General features: G+C 34.9%; 1 protein-coding gene across 5 annotated transcripts in view; it reads left to right on the plus strand.

Moving 5' to 3' along the window:
• The window catches only part of LOC149773717 (baculoviral IAP repeat-containing protein 7-like), a 51,443-nt gene that overhangs the window by 12,201 nt on the left and 28,815 nt on the right, over nt 1-10,427 (plus strand). For 3 of the 5 annotated variants that reach the window (XM_089946178.1, XM_089946182.1, XM_089946183.1), the window contains exon 1: nt 8,321-8,435. The exons of 1 other annotated variant lie outside the window; for it this stretch is intronic. The gene's annotated coding sequence lies outside the window, so the exon portion shown is untranslated. Of the gene's footprint in view, nt 1-8,320; nt 8,436-10,427 lie in introns of those variants that run through there. One more of the 5 variants, XM_089946180.1, reaches the window with a different exon arrangement.

Genomic DNA, 10,427 nt, shown 5'->3' on the forward strand with positions numbered 1-10,427 from the left:
CTGTCCCTGGGTAATGTCAAATAAAAACAAATAATGGTTATATCTCGATCGTTCTGGTCTCCAAAGCGTATTTTTCCTAGAAAGGTTTCAGAAGTGGTATTCTACTGTGACTGGAAGAATTATCATTTTTACTGGCGTTGGCAAAACTATGGTTGTTGTTGTTGCTGTCGGTATATTTTAACGAAGGTCTGAGAAGAAAAAAACTAATGAAACTGCTGAGTAAAATAGTGCATATATTTTGATCTCCATGTTGCAAATTCAAATGTGTTATGAACAATCCAGTGACACAACACGCCATAAAGATATTGCAGAAACAGAAGATTTGTTTTTTATGGAAACGTTCTCTACAGCACACCCAGTTTTATTGTTGTTGATGTTTCTGACTTCTCGCAGAGAGAGAGAGAGAGAGAGAGAGAGAGAGAGAGAGAATGAGATGGTGATGCTGTGTTCAAAGGCATGGTAATCTGCTTGTAGTTATAGTTGATGACGTGTGTTGCCCCAATCCGAAACTGGAAACTAGATGGATATTCTTTCCGACTCACTTTCCGTTCTTTACGTCGACATATTTCAACTAAACTTGTTCATCGATAAAGACTGCTTTCGATAACGTAAACCGCCTTTTCTTTTCAGTCACTCGTTGTAACTGAGACACGAAAAGTTTCATTTTAAAACTTCTCTATTCATATCCTCTAACTTAGAGTTTCATTTTACAATGTGAACCAAATCTCACATGCTAACAATTTTGTCTGTGATGCTTCTTGAGACATTCAGAACAATTGCATTGCTCACACCCACTATACACACACATACATACTTATATACTGTTATATAAGTGAGGTCATTATAACAGAGGGCTTTGTTTTGTTTCTTCCTTTGGCAACCATTTGAAGAGCATATCTCTTCCAAATGATGTATGCGTTTGTGCAACGGGTAGTGTATGTCTATACCGTTCACAAAATACTTGACCGTAAAGCATACATATATCCACAGGTGTATAGTAAACACACCTATCGTTCGCATTTGACAACCAGAAAGAAAAGTCTCTTTTAACAAGTACAAATATTTCACGTACGTTGCTGTGACGTTCTGTCGTATTGGGGTGGGGTTCTCCCAATATAATTTAATTAAATTAAATTGAAAGTTCCACCCTGGCTCGTTAGGTTAGAAAGTTAAATTAGTGATGATATAGATTTACAGCTCTGAGCCCCCAGTCAGCAATGCCGACGGTTAAATTATAGAGAACACGAAGATGAAATTCAATCAATAACAATTTAATAAATGTGATAATTTAAAAAACGATAACTTCCAATCACTCGTCTTTCCCTCGACCAAGTGACAGCCTAATTCATCCCGTGATTTACAGTGTGAGTTCGATTTTCCCCCTGTCCTTGCATCTACTCATCTATTTCTTCCCGCTGATTCCTTCCTTCTTTCCGCTCCTCTAACTCCTCCTTTGTCTCCGTTTCCCTCTCTACTATCTCCTCCAGCTTCGCTCCAGACTTCAACTTCTCCTTTCTTCTCCTTTCCCTCTCTATTATCTCCTCCTCCAATTCCGCTCCCAGACTTCAACTTCTCCCTCTTCTTCCCTCCTTTCCTCCGTCTCTCTATCCGAGACAACGGGACCAAACTTTAACTGGTCTGTCCCTCAAAGCTTCCTGTGAAAAACCACAAGGCGTTAACAAATGTTTAATCGAACCTCACCTCACACTATATCGACAATTAACCATCAGATAGCTGTCACTGTTTCGGCCACGCATGCATACACATCGAAATTCCCACACACTTCTTGCTGGGTAAACAATGGCGTAATAACACAGTATCAGCGAATTGTTATACAGACATCAATACATTGCGTCACGTCAGTATATACACATATATATTTAATCTCTTCGTACTACAATCTGACAAAATCAGACGCATGTCTGTACATTACAAATATTCAACAATGGCAAAATCTATTCATATAAACATATGTGTTAGTCTACTATAAAATACCCACATAGTAAATTACAATATTAACTCTTACGACGGCTGGCAAGCTATATAATTCTTTACGAATATCAACTCATTTCTTCAAAATATGCAAACATATTAACAAAACAAAGTAATTCTTCGTACTACGATTCTAGTAATAATAAAGTATACATACGACCTACAATTAAAATGCAGTCGCATTCCACAAAGACCGAACAAATATCTACTGACCTTTTGAAGCTTTCTGTACTTAGACCTTCCCGCTCTAAGAATTTCCCGCCAATAACGAATGGCTATTCGGAGTTACGCTAGCCTCTTGTCTGGGTAATTTCTCTCAGCGAACTAACTTTTGCCGGAAAACGCAGGGATATCATTCTACCCAAATCAAGGTCTCCCCCCATCTCGATTCTGATTGGGTGGCGCTGTGCCCCTGTCCAATCGTCTTAGCGGCCAGTTCAACCTGTCTGTCTGTTTGCAGGGGAAATAAGTTAGGACACTCCCACTTCTTCAGGCAATTTCTTTTGATCTTGGAAACATTTCGACACCTAGGTGATAATTGGCTGTCTGTGACTTTGCAACTCCAATGTCCGGTCCTTCGATTCTAGCCACAACAATCTTACGTAACGGATTAGTGCTAGCCTTCGGCAATGTTCGACATCAAACAATGACCCGTCAGAATTGCCTTGATTATACATGTTTCAAACTGGGCTACTCTGGGTCGGGGTAAACATGACAGTTGCATAGCTTCCTTTCATTCTATCTCGTTTAATATCTATAGAAGATTATTCTTTTGACGCTTTGCCGTTTCGAATCTCGAACAGAAAATTTTATTTTCTCTTAGTTAATATTTAGTTTGACAAAAACATTTGTATCCAAATCAATCATAAAATTGAAAATCAAAATAAAAAAAATAAACTTAAGAAATGAAAATTGACTGATGCAGAATTTGGAAATGAGAATTAAAAATGGTAAATTAAGAATCAGACATATTAGGTAAATTTATTAATGAAAATTAGAAAATGATAAATAGAAAATAAAAATTCAAAGATACGAAAATCTAAAAATCAAATTTTTGAATGATAGTTAAAAATGAAACTAACAAAAGTTAAATTTTAGAATTAGAACGGAAATTTTTAAGTAAACCTTGAAATTAAATTCAAAAAATGAAAAGTTAAAAACCGTTTTTTTTCTTCAATATTGTGAAACCTGATATACAAATAAAAACCGAAAATGAAATCATGTAAATGATCAAGTTTGAAAAATAATTTTCATTAAATAAAAATTATATAAAAATTGAAAATGAAACATTGGAATAAAGGACATTTTAAAACTCAATTTGAAAATGTAAAAACAAAATTAAGGTTTAGAAACAAAATTTGAAATTCACATTTAAATGGGAAATTGAATTTGAAAATGAAACATAAAAATAAAAATTAAAAATAAAAATTAGAATTTAAAATTAAATTTTCAAATTTAAAAGATATGAAATATGAAAAACTAAATTTGAAAATGCAAATTGAAAATTATAAATTGAAAATTAAAACTAAAAGGGTGAAAAATTTAAAATCAATTATAAAAAGTTGAAATATAAAAGAAAAACTAGAAAGATAAATCAAAACATGAAATTTGAGAAACTAAATTTGAAAAGTAAATTTGCGAAAGGAATCTTTGAAAAACTAACTTTGAAAATGAAAATTGAAAATGAAAATTGAAACTTTCCAAAGTTTGAGTTTTCAAACAACCTCAGAGTGCGAAATAGCTTTACACGTGTCTTAAAACAAGCTGGTCTACATGCTTTATGATGCAAAACATAAAAAGGCACCGAATTTTGATTCACCATTACGTTGCTTGTCTGTTAGTGTATAAATATATATGCGGATGTATTGCACGTGAGCGTCTCTACCATTGTTTGTGTGCCATAGTATGTATCTGTGTGATTTCATTCCTATTCTGTCACATCGAACCTCTTGAGTAACAGTATATATGTTTGCTTGTAAGAATAATTTGTAAATATTCTATTCCTATTTTATTGGCTACTAAACGTGGGACTATTGAAAAGTAGATAACTAGATGCTGGTTGCTCTAACTCCATTAATTGGCAGAAGTGTCGAATGTTGGTAGTTCCAGCAGCGTGTTGATGAATGAGTGTTGACTAGCAGTTAACAGGGTACTGGATGGTAAATAATTGGTGTTGGTTAATATGAAGAGAGTGTTAATGGTAGGATATGATATGGGTTTTGAATGGTAGATAACTGTGATGGAGAGTAGATAACCGAGTACTGGTCATGAGAAACGGTGTACTGTCGATATATATAGATTTAATATTGAATCTTAAGTTTGAGGCCATTAATGTTAAACAAATGGACATTTTAAAATTATATTGCATGCTAGAGGTTATAGAGATCCAAAGTCAACAATTCAATTTAACCTGCATGTTAAATTTCATCTTTTAAACTTAACTAGTGGTCAAGAAGTCTTACATATCATATACTTGCTAGAATTATGATTTTCGCAAATAAATTTACGCAGACTTGATTTTTCGCATGTCACAAATGATTACAGTTCTAGTCATAGTCATACGGAGGTTGATTCGAAATGATAATTCCAATAAGACTACAGATTTCTTCACTCGATTGAAATGACACGATACCTGATAATGTCTGTCAAAAGATGGACATTAGTCTCCAGAACGTCCACATCGTCAAAGAAAGGAAAGATGGGAGAAACGAGAGATAATAAAAATAAGTTTTCAATGATAAGAACAAATACATTGGTCTTCAGAGTGTCCCAAGAGAAAAGGGAACACCGAAAACAAGTATTCAGAAGCAGAAACAGACGATGAAGAACCCATTCCATTAAAGAAATTAAAAATGTAGACAAACATCATAAACTGAAGAACATATACCAGTGAAGAAACTCATGAGATAGAGACAGTACAAAAGTGGACTTGTGTGGTGTTATGAACTTTCATTGTGATTCTAATTCCAAAGAATATACCAAATACGCAAGTGCATCCTTGCATTGATATTTTTATGTCATTATCGATAAGATACTCAACCACGCTGACACGGAACACAAATATTTTTTATTAATATGGCTTTTTAATATGGCTTGTTGGATTGAAAGTACCTCGTGTTGGCTAGATAATGTTTGATGCTGATTGTAAATGTGGTGTGCTGGATAGCAGATGAATGGGTGTTGGTAGCTCTACACGTTTGGTTGTGTGAGTGTTTGTCACTGATGACAGTATAAAAAATGTAAATTTGCCTTTGAACAAGTTCTAACAAAATATTAAATTGTAAACTTTGTTATACTATTTGCAAAAACAAATTGCAATTTTGAATTAGCCAGGATGATTTTCAGTCCTTCCATAATCCAGTATCATTTGTTTCTTGTGTTTTTTTTCCTGTTATTTTAGTGTACAATATGTTAATTTGTACAATTTTAACCTTTACGTGTTGCTTTGCAATTTGAGAAATATGTTTTTACACTTACTGAGAAATTGCTTTTTAATCTCCTATTATTATAGGCCCATATTATCAACATTATGGGCCACAGTATTGGTTTCGAAATGCTACTATTGCTTTTCGCCTCCAACATATTTTAATTTTTCTTCAGACAATTATTGCGATATCCCCAAAAGTCAGTTTCAGTTTAGGAAGTTTAGTAATACTTTTGGAAATGGCTGATATTTCCAAAAATCTTCCGGTAATTGTTTCAGTCTCCGCAAAAATTCGTATCAGTATCGGAACTTAAGTGAAACTATTAGTCTTCACCTTTTTCTTTAACATCTTTCCGGAGTATTTTCAGTCAAAGCTAATGCTAGTTTTAGTTAAGGAAATGAATACTATTTTTAGTCTTGGTCAATGTTTGTAAATACTTTCTGTTCATCCTAAGGTCCCTATAAGTTTCGAAACTTTAAGGCAACTTTTAGTCTTGGTCAACTTTTGTTTATATATTTTTCTGATGCGGGAGACCACGGGTTCGAACCCTGACTGGCAAAACCCATTGTTGTAAACGTGTATGTATACTTGTAGATAAGATATCTATGATCTTTGATGTTTAAAATACTTTACTTTATATGTTTATTTTAATTTAGATGTATGGATTAGGTAGTCTGAAGTAAAGGGTTTTTATCTTATCTTATCTTATCTTAGGTGTAAGTTAAGCGGTTGTGATCGCCTATCCAATGCGAAGTGGCATTGCCATTGTTTTATTTTTGTTTGTTTGTCTATCTTGGATTTCTTTGCTATTTTAAAGGGTGGGGCGAGCAATTTGAAGGTCACGTTTTCCAAATTTTCAAACCGTTGTTAATGATCATTAAAAATATATTATGCATACATTTGTAAATTAAATAGTAAAATAAACAAGCCAAAGTCACAGTTTAGTGAACATTGAGTTCAAATCATAGGCATGTTGCTTTAGAGTAAGACTTCATGCAACTAAAGGTCTGAAGCAGCTATGGTGAGCCATATCATTGTCAATGCAAGAGATAGACCATCAATCGTCTCAGTTGCATTTGTAAACTGAGTTCCATTGGAGTCTTTTCGACCTGCCTCATGTCTTGCAACCATATGCTACTTTTTTCACTACCAAGTCAATCACAGGCATAGACTGTTTGGAATAAAAATTAAAAAGTACTAACTATAACAACTATACTTGTTCTATACAGCATATTCCAAGCACAATGCATACTCTCGTCACCCATCGCATCAGCTTCTACCTTTCCACCACTGCGAGACATTAACCCTTGACTATGGGATAGTATTGCAACAAGTTTGATTAGAAAGAATTTTAAATTTTATTAAAATTTAAATTGTTATATCTCTATATTTTACATACGTAAGAAGCATAGGGCGGAAAATGAGGATAACACACACTCTCCTTGCAAATGCTTAACTTAAGGGAACATAGCAACAACGTTTTGTGAATTTCCACCCTAAACTATTGTTTCATGATTTGGTAATGAACATACAGGGGTTAGCACGAAATTTCCAGCTAAAGCTTTAATAACGTGCCGTATACAGCTGACGAATATGGTGACTTTCGGACATGCATCATGTAAGAAGCAGAAATGCAATAGTACAAAACAATAGGGGTGGGATGCTGATTGTATCGAAAACACTGTACTAACTCGCGTCAGAACCCATATAACCTTGCTTAGTGAAACCTACCCCATCTGAATCAGAATTAATAGCTCCAATGTATTCTTTACTTGGTAAATTGTTAAATACTTGTAGGTATTTTATTATTTGCACACCTTAACCTTATAAACAAACTTATATTACAAGATTTCGATATTTGATGCATTAAAGGTAAGAATATGTACTTATTGCAGCCATTGTATCCTGTAATGTATGAAAGATAGATGAAGCTTATTTTGTATTGTCATGCATTATGTTGACCAAAACTGAGAGCATTTAAACGGTTATATCTACTTTTATATGAGGAGATTCCCCGCTTCATTATTACACAGATTAAACCAAGAGTAAATAATGATCCAATGAATCGTGTGGCAACTGATTCTGTTAGCCCAAAAGTGTAAGTCTGTCTTTCTCCATCCCTTCATCTCTCTCTCTCTCTCTCTCTCTCTCTCTCTCTCTCTCTCTCTCTCTCTCTCTCTCTCTCTCTCATACAACATATGCACAATCATTAGAAATGCAGAGAAATAAAATGAAGAAAAGTGTCATAGTTATAATTTCAAAAGCACCCCTTTCGCTCTCACTCTTCGTCTCTGACGACAATGGTCACTTCGATGTTTGGCCGGAACTACTGCATGTGCCGGATGAATGGTTCTCATCCAGTCCTATACAGTTTCCTCGTGGCACAATGGATGTAATAGCGTTTTCTTAATTCCAAATGTGTCCATCAGATTTAGACTGGGCCAAAGCGAATCGAGTTTAAAATAATCACTACAGATTGTTTACTTTTTTGGTGACTCACCAATCCGCTTGAGTCAGCCGAAGAGACCGTGAATAAGGCCGATAAATGTAAAATCCGAGGGGGAACAAGTGCAATGAAATACTATATAATGTTGCATTGCGACACCTACCAGCGATACACCTCTTTACTGAATAATACACTTAATCAGTAGACAAACCAGAGAGGCTTCACGCTTAACTAAGATAAATCAATGGTGACTAGCAATTCCCAGAAATTGTCGAAGTTGTATATCGCATAAAGGTATATTCATGGCAAGTACATTTAAACTAAATATCCCGCCAACCGTTTATAGCATTCGTTCAAATTTTCAAAAAATGCACAAATCATCATCTTGAAAAATTTAGAGGAAAGTTATATATTGACCTAACGGCGACCTTTCAACCAAACGAAGATTGGTGGGAGCATCCAAATATGACTGCCATGCGCGTTGTCGCCAGGACGCGTGTCAATTCCTGCCACGAACATTGGGAGCAGTTGCAGTGCTGGTGTTCTGTATTCGCCAAACGAAATGGATAACTGTAAGTAGATATATTGCACAATGTGTTTTTTCCGTCCGTGCCAGACGTTTCTATATACAGGCTAGGTAAATTTGCGTGGAACATCATGCTGATTTGTTTCTATTCTCACACAGTTTCGGTTTAAATAGGTTTATTCGTGTTCTTATTTCGCTTTGGATTCGGAGAATACTGTGCGGTATCAGTAAGATATAATCGGACCTTCGACCCGTTTCCTGTGCGTTTCTATGATAGTCGCCCGTTTCGTTCCAATGTCGCTTTGGCTAATGATTGGATCAACAGCCGACCTAATATTTGATAGTGAAAAGAAGTCTAGAAAACTAAGCATGATAGCAGACAATCAATTCGTAATTTTGATATGACTCATTCGAGTAAGTGACTGACTCATTTTCTTTTATATCCTTTTAGACATTTGTCTTTGATTGCGAAGAAAATCATTCTGGCCTGCTATTTTTAAATATTTCTAACCATTAACATGTCGAAATATATTCCCAAGATTTTCCCAGATTCATTTTCTTTGATAGCGAAATTATACACTTGTAAGGAAAGATGACGGATAAGATCTCAGTAAACCCCATGTTTTCCCCTACCCTATCCGGGCGTTAAGCCTGTTGTAGCGCGTATATAGAAAAGTATAATAATGAGAATATTGCGGAGGGGTTTTATTGGCATATTTGGACCAATGAATTCTTAAAAGTGACATTGTTTTCCATGTTTCTATCTTGTGCATAATAAATCAAAGGATTGAATCTCCGAAGGAAATGTTTACAGTTTATAAACGGTATTATTCCGTAGATCAGGATATGCACGTAATTTTACAGTTAAAATCTACAAAGTCACCACTTTCTGAGCAAGTAGTTGTAAAACCTGTCCCATAAAGGCAACAGAGGGAAGTATGTAGACATGCATTTCAAATCTATCTTTCTATGTGCACGTTCTCTACTTTATTAGAAATATGAAGAGAAAAAAAAAAACCACCGATACAAAACCACTTGTCTATTTCAGTACAGCAAGACACCTAATGAACAATTTTTGACAGTTCCTTCGTACATGTTCTAAACAGAGATAGAAACCATCTCGTATATCCAAACTTTACTCACTGTATTAAAAGGTGGCGTTTGACCCCCACCAATACCTACCCACACCCTGCCCCCCACCCCGCCCCCGCAATCCTAGAGAAACCTCCTCCTAGGAGCTGAAATCTGGATTTTAATTCTTTGATGTCATATAAAATATGATCATCATGTTTCATTCGATCTGGACTGATTTCTGACAAATATCTTGTCTCCCTCCATCACCGCAGGGCCTGCCTGCAGGATCCAAATTCATACTTGTCATTTGCTGATAATCGAGAAACATTGTTTAAATATTGATCACCCTACCTTAACTGATGAACGTTCGGTAACTTTTTGTATGAAAAGGTAGCTGGAGTCGCTTTATTGTATAGCAATATATTCAATTTCCCCTCTACTAGCCGTCGGGCCATTTTTCACTCAAAACAATTACATCAGATTTAAATTATTCTTTTTCTGTTTTTTTACTCTAGCTAAATGTAATCGATCCACTTATTTCCACATCGTTACGGAACAAAGGTAACTGTATAACCTTTGCTTACAAAATGACAGTTTATTATCCAGATAATCGAAGCTACTCAGTAAGACTTGATGTTTGCTGACTTGTTTGGTTTAACGGCAATTTTAATACTTCAGTGACAATTTTGAAGAAATAGGAGCTAAGCTATATATGCAGGAGTTAGGTGTTCAAGAGCTTTAACAATTGTTAAATACTTTAAGGTATTTTTTCTTTGCACACCTTAACCTTATAAACAAACTTTTATTACAAGATTTCGATATTTGATGCGTTAAAGGTAAGAATATGTACCTTTCAATATGTACTTCATATAGTGTAGCATATATAGCACAAGTCACATGGGTCATGCAAGTGCATTTACTCATTTTAAATTAAATATAAATTGTTCTTTTAAAATTTAACACT

The sequence above is a fragment of the Sinohyriopsis cumingii genome, unplaced genomic scaffold (assembly GCF_028554795.1).
Source record: "Sinohyriopsis cumingii isolate HCF-2022 unplaced genomic scaffold, ASM2855479v2 utg000622l, whole genome shotgun sequence".
Classification (NCBI taxonomy): domain Eukaryota; kingdom Metazoa; phylum Mollusca; class Bivalvia; order Unionida; family Unionidae; genus Sinohyriopsis; species Sinohyriopsis cumingii.